General features: G+C 35.7%; 2 long non-coding RNA genes across 2 annotated transcripts; one reads left to right on the top strand and one right to left on the bottom strand.

Annotated features, from left to right (window-relative positions):
- LOC148730615 (uncharacterized) lies at window positions 1-2,531 on the bottom strand. The gene is made up of 2 exons (XR_016002097.1): window positions 1,822-2,531; window positions 1-1,078 (listed from the first exon to the last, which is right to left on the bottom strand). It is a non-coding gene; the product is annotated as an uncharacterized LOC148730615 (long non-coding RNA).
- Window positions 2,532-10,570: 8,039 nt separating this feature from the next.
- LOC148730614 (uncharacterized) lies at window positions 10,571-11,757 on the top strand. The gene is made up of 2 exons (XR_016002098.1): window positions 10,571-10,925; window positions 11,590-11,757. It is a non-coding gene; the product is annotated as an uncharacterized LOC148730614 (long non-coding RNA).
- Window positions 11,758-16,761: the final 5,004 nt, after the last annotated feature.

Genomic DNA, 16,761 nt, shown 5'->3' with positions numbered 1-16,761 from the left:
CACAACACGTTCGAAATTTATTTTGTTCTTTCTGACTCTCCAAAGAGCCCAAAGTTTAGAGCGAGCAGACACTTTTCCGCAAAACTCTCGAACAAAAGTTTATCTTCCAAATCGGCACTCTTGATCCCACAGGTATCAACGAACGCTTTTCATTCCACTAATTTATTCGTATTTTTCTCGTCGCCATGCTCCCACACCAATAGCGTGGCTTCACTTTCTGCATATAAACCCACACACGACCCACAATTCCTCCATTCGCTCTGACGAAGGGCTAACGCTCGAAACGTCAGCTTTTTACTCATTACGGTGGCCAATTGTATGTATGTATATACGAATATTTATACATTTATTTATATATTTATAAATAATATTTATATATTTATTACGGCGGCCAATTTACAATTTCAACTTAGTTGAGATGACCAAATGACACTTCCCTATTTTGCCGTAAAATGTGACAAGTGCACTTTAAATGTTAATAAAATTGTAATATCTTGATATTGTCAAAAAGTTGGTTTTGTTAACTGTACAGCGTGTATACATTGTAGCTGGCTTAATTAACGTTTCTTTTTAATATATTTTATTGTAAGAGGGGTCACCAAAAAATCTAACTTTTTTGGGGGGATATGAATTCTTAATGACTGTTCAAGAATTTCCACTCGCCCCCCTACCTCGTAAAGAGAACCATCCACGTCCTCATTCGCAAATTTTCTCATGTTCAAAAGAAAAATGGGAACCAAAGTCATATTGTATAGCATACCTCAGTTCTCTCTTGGTACACTTTCATACAGTTTAAGAAAAAAAATTATACTTTCTGACTTTATTTAAGCATCTACGTATATGATTGCGGTAAACTGAAATCTTTTCAAAACAAAATTTACAAACACCACTCAATTTACTTTTTTTAAAAAACCTGCGTAAGCACCGTAAGGTGTTATAGAGAGTTAGAAAATTTTCATTTCTATTTTAATCTCTATCCAAAAGTGTATCTGTGAGGCTAATTTCCAGTGAACAAAGATCCAGATAGTTTTTGACTTCCTCTCCATATTCGTCCAAACAGATTACAAGAATTTTCAACCTGCAAGAAGATGAAAATTTAATTTAAAATCATGTTTTGTGTTGTGTCTCATCTGAAATAAAGGTACATTAAATACAATGAAATAAAAACTGCGCACCCCGCGATCGGTCACTCTTTTATTAACCAAAGTCGCGCATATAATTCATGTACTTGAGTATTTTTTGTCTGTTTTACACAGTCCATCCACTGGCCTTGGAATTTTTATGATATCATCGATCCATCAGATATGTTTGGATGAAGTTGTTTTCGACCAAAAGAAATTAAAAGCTGAGAAGAAAACCATGGGGATTTTAAAAATGCCCAAGCTGGAAAGAGAATTCGAACAATCCATCTCTACGAGACAATTTATGATGTTTCTCCAATTTAACTTTCTTTTTTTCAACTAAACAACCTTCATCTTTTCAATCTGATATGAAAATAAAGGATATAGTTACGAGTGGATTGTTCTTTTATGTGAAGTCGGAAATGAATGTTTTTGTCGAAGGGAGTTTGAAAATCATGGTACGAGGCACGTTATTTTTGTAGCAAGAGTGCATTAGCTTCTACAAAGTATGAGCCGGAAGCAAAATCAGCAGTTACAGAAAGTAAGGATAGCTAAAGATAGGGTAACATTTTTAGCGTGACGATTTATTCAAAACTGCTGAAGTGGCTACACGAAATACATGACGCTAATTTCATTGTGAATGTTTCTCTGGAGACTTACCCATTCTCTTCGAGTGTAAGTAGATAATCAAAAGACTAACCTTTTTTGTATGAAAGGAACGCTTTTTTCCCTTGCAGTACATCGAGGCTGGTCGACATTTTCGCATCTTGGCCGGTTTTGATTCCACAGACTCGATTGATAAAACTTGTATAATGGTCAGAATTATGACTGAACAAATGCAGATCCTAATCATATTGAGCCAAATATCAGGAAATCAGGAATAAAGAGTTTGGAACCAGAGTGTTTGTCTTTCTATCACTACCGACGAAGCTTGATTGTCTTGCTATTGCTATCGACGAAGCTTGATTGTCTTGCTACTGCTACAAAAGATTCCCCTTTTATTTTGAGATGTCCTCCAGATGTACATTGATGATGATATTCTTTGTGGATTCAGCTTCAAGCCCAAACCACCGTTAGCAGAAAAGCTTTCATAACCTTGACAGCCAAAAGAGATAATCAAGTCAAATAAATCAAACTGATACTAGGTCTTTGGAATGACATTGCTTTTTGAATTGCAGTAGCAATACGTTTGATAACATATTGATTGATGGAGCTGAGTGTAGTAATTAAAGGTTGTTTTCTTGAGAAACTTCTCTTATTTCCATCAGTTTGTCAGCTAAATGCTAAGAACTGTTTACTTTTTCTCTCTAATTGAATTTGTTTTATTTTTAGAATGAAAAACGATCAATGAGGTAGAATCACCATTACCAGACGTCAAAATCTAGCTAGTCAGAACGGATGTGAAAGTAGCATTACTTTGTAGGGATTACGAAAGTTAATATTTCTTCACAAGCCATAAATCTTTATTTTTCCCTTTCAAATGCTTGAAGGCAATTAAATAAGGGGAAAATTATTTATAACATGTTTTTCCGCTATCGCTCGAGGGAAATTTTATTAAAGGGATCAAAAACAAAAGGGTGTCTGCATTTTATCGCTTTTTTATCAAGTCGGGGTAATGTCGAGGAAATTCCTGTTTCTGTGGAAATTTATCTCCTTTTTCACATTGTGTTTCTCAATGGACTGTGAAGTAGTCTATGGCAACAAGGTTGGGTGCAGGTTGTTTGAAATTTTACGATAGATGGAAAACATCCACCTCAAATTGATTAAAAACAATTCGGAAGCCCCCTGGCAACACATTTCTAGCAAAATGTCGTTGGTAATTAATCTTTAGTACTATTTGTTGCAATCGGAAACTCTCTTTTAAAACTAAAACGCTTTTATGTGTCTTAAAATGTACAATTCGCTAAATTGTAATATAAAGAGATGAGAGGAAAATTCATTACTTGAATTTATGGAGACTTTCCACTACTTATCAAAACCATCTAATGAGCATATTATGTCCCAAACATCGTTCCGGCAGAAAAATCTATGGAAATTTTTACGTGTGACTGACCATTTTTTCGGGTTTGTTTTGAGTTTGTTTCTGAATCCCATTTTTGCCGGGGATAAGGGAAATAATCAAGTTCTTACGTCTACGCTCCACATTCAAATAGAATATTGAATAGAAACACTGAAGTGTTTGAAGGATATTACGAGTAGAACTGCAGAAGGGAACTTGGGTGCCTCTGAGAGGTTTGAACCGATGATCTTTTATTACCCACTTCTATGAAGCAAAATATAGGTTTGAAAGGTATAGTTACCAGTACAACTGAGGTTTTCTTAATGGTATTTGAGATTATGTATTTCCTTTAAATCTCTAATGGTCCAATTAATTAATATGTCACTCACGTGGTATAATTATCTGCAATAGGCTCCACAATTCGTATTTTTGACACTGATTAGTTAATCAAATCAAAAGTGAGATACAATGAAATATATGAAGTTCATATATTTTGTACTGCGGTATTAGATACAAATGATGCAGGATCCTCGCAGTAGATAGCGCTATTTAAGCAATAGCGAAAATCAGACCTGAAAAAAATCAGGCCTGTACGGGATTCGAACCACTGACCTCTGCGATACTAGTGCAGAGCTCTACCAATTGAGCTAACAAGCCAACTGAGAGCAGGCCGTTAAGTTGATTTGTAATAAACCCGTGAAAGTGATAAATGAGATACAATGAAATATATGAAGTTCATATATTTTGTACTGCGGTATTAGATACATATGATGCACGATCCTCGCAGTAGATAGCGCTATTTAAGCAATAGCGAAAATCAGACCTGAAAAAAATCAGGCCTGTACGGGATTCGAACCACTGACCTCTGCGATACTAGTGCAGCGCTCTACCAATTGAGCTAACAAGCCAACTGGGAGCAGGCCGTTAAGTTGATTCGTAATAAACCCGTGAAAGTGATAAACTTAACGGCCTGCTCCCAGTTGGCTTGTTAGCTCATTTGGTAGAGCGCTGCACTAGTATCGCAGAGGTCAGTGGTTCGAATCCCGTACAGGCCTGATTTTTTTCAGGTCTGATTTTCGCTATTGCTTAAATAGCGCTATCTACTGCGAGGATTGTGCATCATATGCAAATCAAAAGTAAAAGGTCAAGCTGAGAACAAGTCTAGATTCAAACATTCAGGCTATATTTTCCTATTGAGAATGCACATGAAAAAACAACTTATATTTCATAGAAATTGTAATGTATCTTTGAGCAACCTTTTGACATCATTAACAACAATGCAAAGATACTGAGGAAACTAAGCTGATCTCACCATTGATTCGTTAGTATATTTATCTCAAAACATATCCGACCTCTCAGAGATATTAGATAGTGCTAGTTAGGCCGCGACTTTGTTTTCTGTCTAGATAGTGTTTGACGAGGATTAATTCAAAGGTTTTTCAAAAGTAGTAAAGGTAACACTAATATGTACATGATAATGAAGCTTGTAAGCTTGCATAATGTCACAAAATAGCCTAAACTAAGAGCGATATACAACTAACTCTGCTTGTGTATTGCATCAAGCTTTCCTGGATGACAAACTTGCTCAGAGTAAAATTTTGCGATATTGGTAAACAATCTATTTGCTGCTTAGTGAGGTGAAAGCGATTAACGGTAGGTCTTAAAATCGAGCACATCAAATCATACACGGATTCTTGATAAAATGTTTACATAGAACACCGCGTCACAAAAACGCTAAGACCAAACATCCAGGCAAACGGAGTTAAATTTTGAGAATTGGGCTGCCAAAGATAATAGATGCATCATATTTGGCCACAAATGGAGCTCCTGAATTAGCAAAATGCTACCGCAAAGTATTCTGTCCACCCATCTGGTGTAAGAAACGATACCTCTCGTGCATTGCCTATGATAGCCGGTGTTTTAGTGATCAGTCATATGATAACGTTGAATGCTTGATTGGTTTCATCTTAGACGGACAACGGGTTTTTTTGTGAACATTTTCGTGCCCACTAATTTGCTGATTTTCCTAATCGATTGACTTTTTTATTGAATACAATCATGTCGTGGTCCTCAGTGCTACTAATGCAAATGCAAAACATTCCTATCAAAAACAAAGCTAAGAAATCCGATTTATATGGATTAAATCAGGGCTAGCGCTACGGGAACTTTCAGTGTTCAGTAAACCAGCAACCGCACATTCTTCAATGGGACCTCTGCTTCATTGCCCCTTCAATTGCTGCATTAGGTTATGAATAGAACCACCACGATAAACTTGAAAATCACAAAGAAAACCTTATTTCACGGGAATCGAAATATTTCGTCATGAAAACAAGCTTCATCTATCATGTAAGGACATTGCTGGGATTTACATCTACGTGCCACATGTTTGGATAAACTTTTTGTGGTCAATTCTCATCTATTCTTGCGTAGTGGTGAGAGCGCTCGCCTTCCACCAATGTGTCCCGGGTTCGATTCCCGGACCCGGCGTCATGAGTGGATTGAGTTTGTTGGTTCTCTACTCTGCTCCGACAGGTTTTTCTCCGGGTACTCCCGTTTTCCCCTCTCCTCAAAAACCGTCATCATTTTGAATTTATTTAATTTAGAGTTTATTTCGGATTTACACGCGACCCCACAAGCTGTTCAGCTTTAAACATTATCGTGTCTAAATAAAGGTGTTATTATTATTAATATTATTCTGATATAGCATGAAAAGACTATACTATACTAATCCTTATCAGCTTTTTTTAAAATGTCTATTGAGTCATTTTACAACGACATCACAGCATCGTTTAACAGCCATAGTGTAGCACTTCAATAGAGGTTTCAGTTTCGGCAAAGATTGTGACTTACCTTTACCTGCCTTTTCCCGTTCCGACGGTTACACATCATTAAACCCGGTCGACAACCTTTGCCAGGTGTTTTGCTTCCACAAAATCAAATTAATACAAACTGAACCAACAGTAATACCGAGAGAATAATACCTATTTTGTGACGTATTTCCTGAATTTGTGAGTTCTCGGCCGGGCAACTGAAGCTTGAGAGGAAATTTAAGGGTTACGTTAACAGTGCAGATAAGAAAGCGTTCTCAGAGGTAATGTGAAACGTATGTACTTTGATCTGGTTTAAATAACGACACCACTAGCAAGTGGGGATTTTAAATTACCTTGGCGGCATAAAAAAGACACAAAAAACCTTGGCGGCATAAAAAAGAGTGCGAGGAGTTTGTTAAGATATTGATTTAAAAAATAATGAAAGGTGGTTGCTTGATCAACAATTCGCACTTTTAATCAAAACTGAAAAACCAAGCAGCCGTACACCATTGGAACAAAGGAAAAACTCAAATGTGATATGATGATATACTCCGGCGACAAAAATAGAATGGAACCTATTATTTTTAACAAGATATGAAAATGTTGGCATGGTAAAATTTGTTACACTGACTAAAGACGAGATGATTTTGATGTCTTATTCTAAGCATCTGAAAACTCCCATCCTTAAGTTAATGAGATATGTTTGAATTTTCAACAGCTTTTCATTACGTTACTCTAGTTTTTATTTAGATTTCTCATTAAGAACTAAATCTCACCACTTATTGGCGTACATAATATCTATGTCGTGTTTGAGTATGCCGTACTCCTGTAAGAACTCCGAGGTCTTGACATGTCGGATAGATATACAGATGTGAATCGAAAGCGCTAAACTCGTTTTAATTAGAAGGCGTAATGAATTTACAGGCCATTTTTCCAGTATCCAAACAAGAAATAACGTGCCCGTTTTTCAAAGAGACCGACTACAAATATGGGATCTTAATTTCCGAGGACCCCTCTATTGTGGTCACGCGGTCGGCTTAAGTTTGATATGGCCCGAAAAGGGAACCGATCTGTTGGCGAAAATTTACGCCAAAAAAGGCTCCTACGTTGTCCTGATCGATCGACGGTTATCAAAAGAATTTTTTTCCAGTCAGTTAAGATGGTAACTTAGGTTGTTTTCATACAATGACTTTAAACACTTCGGTCTATGACTCTTAGATAATACATTACGTCAGTTTTTTAACGCACCAGAAAAGTTATGTAAAATGTTTCAACTATTTGATTTAAAAGACATGCGAATAGGGCAAACGACCAGATCTGATCCGGTGCAGTTCCGCTTTGGATTGAAAACCAATCAGCGAAGAGGATGTCAGAGACGTTATCCCTAACGACAGCCCTGATCTTTTTCTAACTTCGAATATTACTTTATTTTTTGTGAGTAAATATTCTCTCTTTTCAAGTAATAATGTACATGATTGATTAGAGTTCACGTCTTTCAAAAATTATTCGCATACACCATCAATACTCAATGCTATGCTCAAATTGTTGATTGTTGATTCTTTCTGAATGATTCCTATTCTCATTTCTAAAGGAATTGATGTTTGTGTTTTTAGGTTAACGCCTTACATTTCTTTTTAGAGCTTCCTCTTGTTTGTACTGCGATATTGGCTCTACAGCCCGACTTCAATGCTTTAGTAAGAAATAACTATGTAAACAGGGCAGCGCAACCTCTGAATAAGTAATTACTGACCATTACTAAGTTGGGGCACAAGCTTTCAATAATTTACCACCAAACCTGAAAGAACTTGAATCCCTATTAATGTTTAAAACGAAGCTTAAGGATTTTCTATGCAATTAACTTTTAATTTTACTTTTGATACTTCTTCTATGCATTTACTTCCCTATAGTTTTTATCTTATTAAGTATATTATAATAGTTCTTAAGGCTTTTATTATTATTTTGCTATTTTTTTTTCCCAGGGCACCTATTGATAACAGCTTCTGCTGACGAGTTTACCCAGGTTAAATATGTTATTATTATTATTATTACTATTATTTATTTATTATTATTATTATTATTATTATTATTACGTATTTTGTTGCATTGTAGTTACAGCATATGGCAGTAACGGCTCCGTAAGTACTTCTTAAAAGAGAGATAACCGTGTTAATCTCACAAGTATTCCGATTTAATTTTGATTTTATCATTTTAACAGTTAATTTTAAATAGAATAGTCAGAAACGGTTCAGTTGTCATGTCAATGAGAGAGATCTTTAATCTCAAAATAATTTTAAATTACGATTGTATGTGAAACTAGGCAAAATTAAAGTTTAGCCTGACTGTTAACGTAACCCTTATATTTCTTTGCTACTGTCCTATATTGTTAATACACCTTCAATGTTGTTTTTTTTGAAAAGCGAAATATTTTGGTGAGGGATTTTTTATAATCGATATGCGGAATGCATGTACATGTACACATTTAAAATGATATACTGGGAGTGTAATAAAATTGCTTAACGGTTGCGTACATTTTCCATGAGATTAAGCGCATCAGTCGGTGGTTAAGGAGCCTAAACGTCGTGGAAAATTTGGCTCAAACACATTTGGTACTGAAGTTTAAAACGTTAACACACCAAGACAGTATTAAAGTCCAACTTCTAAAAGCTTAGTGTCCGAGTTATAAGACGCAACTCAGAGAACGGGCATGAAAACAGAACTGAATATATCTGAACGTCTCTACTTCATGTAAACCAAATTTTTTTGAACTATTGATTTGGCTGACTAATTCCTGGTGAGGTTTGACCAGTTATTTTCCCTTATTTTGATTTTCTTTTCAATATTAACTATGCCATGGTGCATAAGATAATATTAGATACAATGAAATATATGAAGTTCATATATTTTATATATACTGCAAGGACCGTGCATCATACGTAAGATAATATTGTTGATATTTTTGTTGATAGGTACGAAATAGAATGAGTTGCAGGTTAAGGCTAAGGGACAGTTCGATTCTTACAAGACGCATTTCAGCTTGACATTTTGCTTCGGTATCATACGAAAAAAAATCATATATGTTTAATTTTGAAAGTAATCACTTACCCTCGTAGCGAATTAAAAAACGGTTCTCATATAATCATTTTACTTTAGTTTAAGTCATTTTACATTTCTTTTCTCTTTGTGAACTCCCAGACTGACAGATACACATTAAGTATAGGAAATTAACTAAAAAAATCATTTTAATTTTTAATGGTAGAGAAGTTTGTAAATTGCTTTTGTCTTATCTACCATTTAGGCGTTAAAGGCGAAACAATAGCTTTTTTACTGACAACGCATGTTATCTTTTAACGGAAATAACCTAAAAAGCGAGTGGTTCTTGAGGAGACCAACTCCGTAATAAAACTTAAGACGCAACAGGAGCTGGAATGAAAGTAGAAAGATGTGCCATAAAGTCGCAGTCTACATTTATGGATTATGATCTCCATTAGATATAATGGAAAATATATTAAGGTTTAAAAAGTTTATCTAGTTCAATCTTTATTTTCTTTAATTTGTCATGCTCTCGTTTGAGAGAAATGAAGCTTTAGTAAATATTACTTTACAGAAATAGGCCTCTAGTGATCAAGACGGAGTCTTTCTTAACTTTTTTTTTCCTATGTTAGTCCGGTTTCTGTATTATCTGCGACGATGAAAGAGGTCATCATTACCGAAGAAAAAGAATCATAATTAAGCGTGGTTGAAGTCCTTGCACATTTTCAAGGAGCGTAGAATAAGTTGTTGAGAGTTGAATATCCATATGATCATTTCTCTTCGTTTATGGGAATTCACCTTTGTACTACTTGGTTCGAAAATGTCGAAAAACCTGAAAATATTTAAATAATTTTCAATCTCTTATTTTAATTAAATTGATAAGTTTTTCTTGCGGATATTATATTGATCAACACCAAAGCAATGTGCAATTTCCAGCTGCCACCGAGATACTAATTCTCGAAAGTACATGCAACACGGATCCGTTGTCTGAAAATTGTTTTTACCTTTTTGAATGAAAGGATTGTATTTATGATTTATCGTTACCATTTACCACCCAACATGACTATTAGGCACTTACAATGGGATGCCAACAGAAAACAAAGGCTTTGATAAAGGTGACAAAAAGGTGTTCCTAATAAAAAAGCGGAATTTCAATGCTAAAGATTACGTTGAGATGTAGAAGAGCAATTCTAAAGTCATCAGAGTGTATGCATTGTGCCTTCCTATCAAAATTTGCGTTTAAAAAGAAAGGCCTCTCTCAGTAATAATTACCCTTAAAAGTAACCGTAACTGTTCAAGGGCGGAAAAACGACGTTATTAAACTTTAATGTTCACATCACTGAGGCATCGAACTCTCACACGTTGTGATGAATACCTTTTAATTGTTCAGACTGTATTTTACAATAGCGTCGCTTTATTCAGTCAGGAGAACAGGAAATTTGTTTGATTATCCTGCCATACGTTAATTACACGGCTAAATTACTTCCCGTGTCATCCATCTTGTAGAAAAGGACCAATTGTTTCACACATGAGAGTACTATTCGATTATTACATTGTTTAGTTAACGGGGAAACGGAAATTCGGTTCTGTTCTAAAGAATGCCTCAAAGGTGACTCCATCAACAATGATCTGTCCGCATTTGGAATATTTTACAGAAAAATTTGATTTGTTTCTATATTTAAAGAAGTAAGATCTCACCGTTTCCCTGCTGTATAAAGGCAGTGCGAAAAAAAGTTTCACATTTAAGCGATAATTTCGAACAGGAAGAATACGTCGAAGCTCTCCTGCATTTTTCAGTAAAATTTGTGAAATTCGCAAATAGGTACGTACAGTGTGATCAAGATGCATTGGGTGGCGTTTGTTTTCATGTTTCTGTTTGTATGCCAACCAGTTCAAGGATTAAAAAGATGTCGGCCTGGGGCAATGGTTTGCCCAATCGCTGGTCGTTCTTTTATTTCAAAACAGGTAAAAAGGTACATGCGTTCCGTGCTACGCCTTGATATCCAACTGTATGTAAACCGGAGACTATCGTTGAGGAAAAAGTAAAAGTAAAAGTAATGGTTTACAGGGACTCAAACTCAAACTCACTGAAGTTTTTCATGATTTCCCTTTTTTTAAATATCTTTATTAGTTTTCGACAAAAAAAGAACGATAAGTATGAAATTTTCTCCTGTTGTTTTACACCATTTTGACAGTGGAAAACGTTCTGTGACTAGGTGTTAAAAAAAGTTCATCATAGGGCTTCATTTTTTTTTTATCGATCCTTATAAAACTTGATCTAAGCAGTCTGCACAATTACGGCTCGAATAATGAGTTAATGTTGCCTTGCTGTATACTTAAACTGTCGGATAGAAAAAAAAAATCATTTAATTTAATTGGAACTATAGTCAGTTCATATTTCATACTTTTCCTCCTCGACTTATCAAAACCAGCACAATGAAAATTTACGTAACGATTTTATATTCAATATCACCTCCATCGGCTTGCTAAATACAAATTATAGTGAAGTTGCACTTACTCGAAAATCGAACGTCTTGAATTTTTTTTTTTTTTGGATCCCTTTAAACGTTCGCCGAAAAGGTTGATGTGATGAAATCATTGTACTAAAGGCGTATGTTTCGTTGTACAGGAATTTGACAAAGAGCCATCTCATGTTGCAACAAGAAAGGATGAAGCAAGGTTGGACTACAATCATCAAAGGAATGTCGTATCGCTCTTACGGAAGATGCGCATCGCAAAAAATATCTAACCATGTGCGGAAAGATCGTTCACAATAAACACCATGTACAGACCTTAATTATGAACTGTTTCACTTTAATGCTAACGGACAGTTTTTTTTTTCAATTGAGTCCCCAAGGTTCTTAAAATGGGAATCACCGCTTTTAATTTCAACTTAAACCAAGCGTGGTTGAAGTCCTTGCACATTTTCAAGGAGCGTAGAATAAGTTGTTGAGAGTTGAATATCCATATGATCAAACGAATCTTGTCCGTTTTAAAGCTATGTGTACTTGGTTGCAAAAAAATGTTACAGCAACAGGTTGAGTTCTCTAATGCCTGGATACCTCTGTTGGATAAAAGTTGTTGTGATATTGTCTGCCATATTTGATTCAGATCATAAAGAATAGAAGAAATTGCAATTGTCATGCATTAGCTATGTTAGGTATCGAATTTGATAAGGCTGTCGGAGGCCGTGGACATGTATTTTCAAATAGTGAAAATTTGAAATAGCTTTCATTTTATCTTAAACTTAACGCCAAAGAGCTGTTAATTTAGCTAAAGTATATAACTGGAGCAAGTTTTTAATCATCCTTTTTATTCTTTCAGTAACAAAACATTGAGAATTTGAAGAGTGCACATGTTTAAGGATTAAATACGAGGTTGTAAAGTTAAAAACCGGCAAGAAGACGTTCTCATCAAGCCTAACCCGAAATAAAACCAAAGTGATTCGGCGATTATTCGGTTGCTTATAAAATGGAGAAGTCATACTATGGTTAAAGAATAAGAACATTTTAAATTTACCACAGCTCCTCTTGAATGAGTTCTTAACGAAAAACTATAGATTTAGACATGTATTTCAAATATGACTGAAATACGTCTATCCATAGCTAATCACATTTCAGATTCGTGTACACTGTAGATAGATACACTGTAGATATATAAAAAAGGTTTTCCCAAATAAGTAAAAGATGCCGACGCAGGCGCGAAATTTTTGTGCAAAACGGAGGTCGACAGATCTTAACTTTAAGTCCCATAAACCTGGGAAGAGTTTGCGAAATTACGGTTTGAATAGAAACATAAGTCTGATTTTCATCGGAAGAATAAGATACGGAAGGAAAAAGCGCGTTTTAATTGTTTCACTATGGATACTGCCAGATGTTGTAAACCGTAGGAAAAGAGGCGCCCGGCCAAAAAAAATCATCGTATATGGGTTCCTTAGATTAGATTAGATTACATAAGCTCTCTTCTCTCTGCGGGTTTCTGAAGGCACGAAATCTCTACTAAAAGTCATCGAGGTTTGAATACCGGCCCACAAACACTTAAAAACACTCTAGTTGAAATCGATGAAATCTTCAAAGAGCTATACATTTATCTCATATTCAGTTTCTTATCGGGGTGGGATTGTGTTTGCCCTTAAATATAGTATATTCCTAGTTGTGCACCTAGAGATGAACAACGATTTTTGAACATACAAAACTGGAACTGCTTCCTTATGTTGTAAACAAAAAACGACCAAGTAGTATACTCGGGATAATTTCAGAAAGTTATCAAGACAAGTTGCCTACTTTTTCGTCGGGTTCTCGACATAGTTCTCGATACCTAAAGATTCTCAATTCGGCACGAGCATGCGATAGTGGATCTCGATTAGATACAACTTCTTCCCTTACCAGAATGAGAAAAAAACTAACAATTCCTTTTAATTGCTTTGCGATCTGTACTATAATTGTTTTTCACGTTCAAAATAAACCGGGGAATGTCCTTTTGAGCTAACGAGATTTCTCCTTGAATGAAGCTGATAATGTCAGGGATTACAAAAAAATTGCTTGTATCATCCATGACTGCTAACAACATTGCGGAAGGTGGTAGGTTTGAATGAAAAAAAGATTATAAAAAGTGAATTAAATCACAAATTTTGAACTTCGGATTGTTAAGCCTGAAAGTCTACAATTTCGTTTTATTCTAATTTGGATGAAAAACTATTAACGGGGAGGCACATATCATCAACGGGGAGGCACATATCATCAATAATCTGTTTTTTTATATGGAGTTTGTTACATATTTCTACCCAAAATTAAAGCTGAATTATATTGACGCAAATGCTTATACTAAAAATACCTTAATGGCAGAATGCCCAAATCAAAAGTCCACAAGTTAATATCATTGCACGGCTTTATAAATTGCTCATAGATAAAGACATATTTTTCCGATATATGTTTCCGATAAAGACATAGTATTTTTGGTACTGTGAGAATTCATTATGGAATTAAAGTGGTTAGGATGCCCGATAACAACGCTCAATATAATGGCCATGAGAGAGTTTAATCATGTAAAACTGCGTTTTGTAAGAGAAATGGAAACTGAAATGTCAAGTGAATGTGTATTTGCTGGGTGAGCGTCATCAGTGCTGAGTTTTTGAGGTCAACATGGAGACGATTCTACTTAGCATATTGCTTTGCCTGGAGCAGTAAGATTCGGGTCGGTATAGACTTCTGTACTAAATAAAGAGCTAACTCGTCAGACTGGGGCATACAAATTATCTTCCGAAATGCGGTTACAAAATGATGTAAAAGTAAAATGTTTGAGAATAAATGCCTGAGGTTGAGATTGAGGTTATCATATCCCAAGATTTGAATGTTTAAAAGATCTGAGAGCTTTTTTGTTTGTTTTGCTTGTTTTTTAGTTTTGCTTGTTGATTAGTTTTGCTTGTTTGTTAGTTTTGTTTAAGAAGCGTGCATAAGACGACTATTCCGGAAGGCTGCCTATTTTGTAAACAGTAACCTTAATACTTTATCGGAAACCTAGGTATATGACTTATCGCTCCCAAACATGGAAAGAGGAACGAGCTACTCCAAGAGCCATTTTCTCCAAGATCCTCTGAGATCTACAATAAGAAAACAAAAGCAAAAAAAGATGACAGCGTGAAGTAGTTCGAATAAATTAGGTGACCTCTAAATTTCCTGGGTAATGAGCAAGTTTGTAATTTCTCTGAACTATGAACTTGAACTGAAAGAAAAAACAAAGAGCAGGAAAAAGTGAGGATCAGAGCGATCTTCGCAGTGATGAACATTATTTAGGCAGTAGTAATAATAAAGCCTAAAAGAAAAATTCAGGCCTGTTTGACCCATGACCTCTTCGATACCAGTGTAAGGCTTTACTAAGTGAGCCAACTGGGAGCTGGTGACTTTGTTGGTCGAAAGAAAACGCGAGTCATAGGAGTTGATGTTTCCGTTCCAATATCCAAAATTAGAGCAACGTAACCAACTGTTTGATGTCTCAAAGAAATAAAGCGCTTTCTCAATATTTCTGCATCAAAGATCTTTAATATTCTTATATAATATAATATAAAACTTGTCGTATGAAGGTATGGTTATCACTCACGTCTTTATAAGATACAGAGAAGACGTTCTAATGAGTTCCGAAGATAGTAAACTAGCGCTTAACTATTGTTATAGTAAAACAATAAAGGTAACACAAAACAACGTTTTCTGATAGCTGCAACCTTAAAAACCCGCGACTTAAAAGGTACGACTTAAGAGGCACGACCCGTGACCATCAGCCAAACTCGAAAAATTTTCCCTAGTCTGATTGGCAAAGAGAAATGTAGTTCTAAGGTAACACAAAGTAGAAAGGTGGTCCAGGGTAATTCAATACCAAAGAGGGCAACATGCCGTTAGGCCAGGCTCTAAATTTGGGGGGGGTGGGGGGGGGGGGGCAAAGAAAACTTTTACAAAATAATTCGGAAAATTGTTGTTTTGATTGAATACGTTTGTTTTCACCGACTACACAATGACGTTTGCAAGGTTTGAATAAAGTAGTCTTGCAAGTAATTATTCGGGCCCTTCGCTTCTGCACTACTGTGAAAAGCTGTTCCTATCATGTTTATTAGTAATAACTGGTCGCATAACTTTTCTCATACAATTTGGAATGAACGAGCACTCGTCAAATTTCTTTAGCACTCGCTTAACTGGTGAAACAAACGATTTTCAACACGATTTCCTGCACTCACGCCTGAGCTTTCGTTCTTACAGTCAAACTAAGGGAAGCGTACCCCTTAAGATTACATTAATCATTTGGAAATCATTTGGATCATTTGGAAATTGAACCCGCCAGTCGTTTCAAGAATGCAAATGAATTGATTATTTGATTATTGAACCCGCTAGCCGTTTCACGAATGCAATAATGTATTGATTATTTGAATATTGAACCTGATAGCCGTATCCGTTTTGAAAAGGCGCGGATCATTGTTCAAATTAGAAGTCCATTTCTGAAGTCCAATAAGATTGTTCTATTTGACGAGGAATCCTGAAAATGAACAAACTGCACTGTAAAAACACTGCGAAAACAGTCGATCGCAAATATTAACGAAATAGAAAAAGTCTTGTGATGGCTTCGCCCGTAAACTATTTTTTCGACCATGAATACACAAGAATTTCTACAAGCTCGACAAGATGTAAATAGGCGGAAAAAGCTCTCGATAACATTCCATTTACAACATTTACAAGAAGTTCTACTCAACACTCGAACTCACCTTTCCCGCCATGTCTGACGCCATGTTGAAATAGTTCCGATCCATCATCACGTGTTCGCATAATCCAATCAGAAATGGACTTCTGATTTGGACAATGATCCGCGCCTTTTCAAAACGAATACGGCTATCGGGTTCCATATTCAAATAATCAATCCATTAATGCATTCTTGAAACGGTTAGCGGGTTCCATGTTCAAATGTTCAATTCGTTATTGCGCTCCTGAAACGATTAGTGGGTTCAATATTCAAATAATCAAATCATCAAAGTAATCCTGAGGGGTACGCTTCACTTAGTTTGACTGTAAGAGGACGTACATGCACTAATCTTTTGGGATCTGACCAGTTTCTCAAATAGTTCCTGTTCATACTCTTTTCGTTCTGTTAAGTGCTTTTTGAAATAGAGCAATCAATAGGCATCTCACGACCTAACGGTTATTTCTATCCTCCTTCATCTTTTTCTTATTATCAATATTATTATTCATTATTATCCTTGTTGTTAATTATGAATTTTTTTGCGGCCCAACGATAACCAAGGCCAAGTTTTTGTTATATACTC

Source organism: Stylophora pistillata, chromosome 5, assembly GCF_964205215.1.
Source record: "Stylophora pistillata chromosome 5, jaStyPist1.2, whole genome shotgun sequence".
Lineage (NCBI taxonomy): Eukaryota > Metazoa > Cnidaria > Anthozoa > Scleractinia > Pocilloporidae > Stylophora > Stylophora pistillata.
Note: the sequence above shows the minus strand (reverse complement) of the source record. Positions and strands in the feature narration are given on the sequence as shown.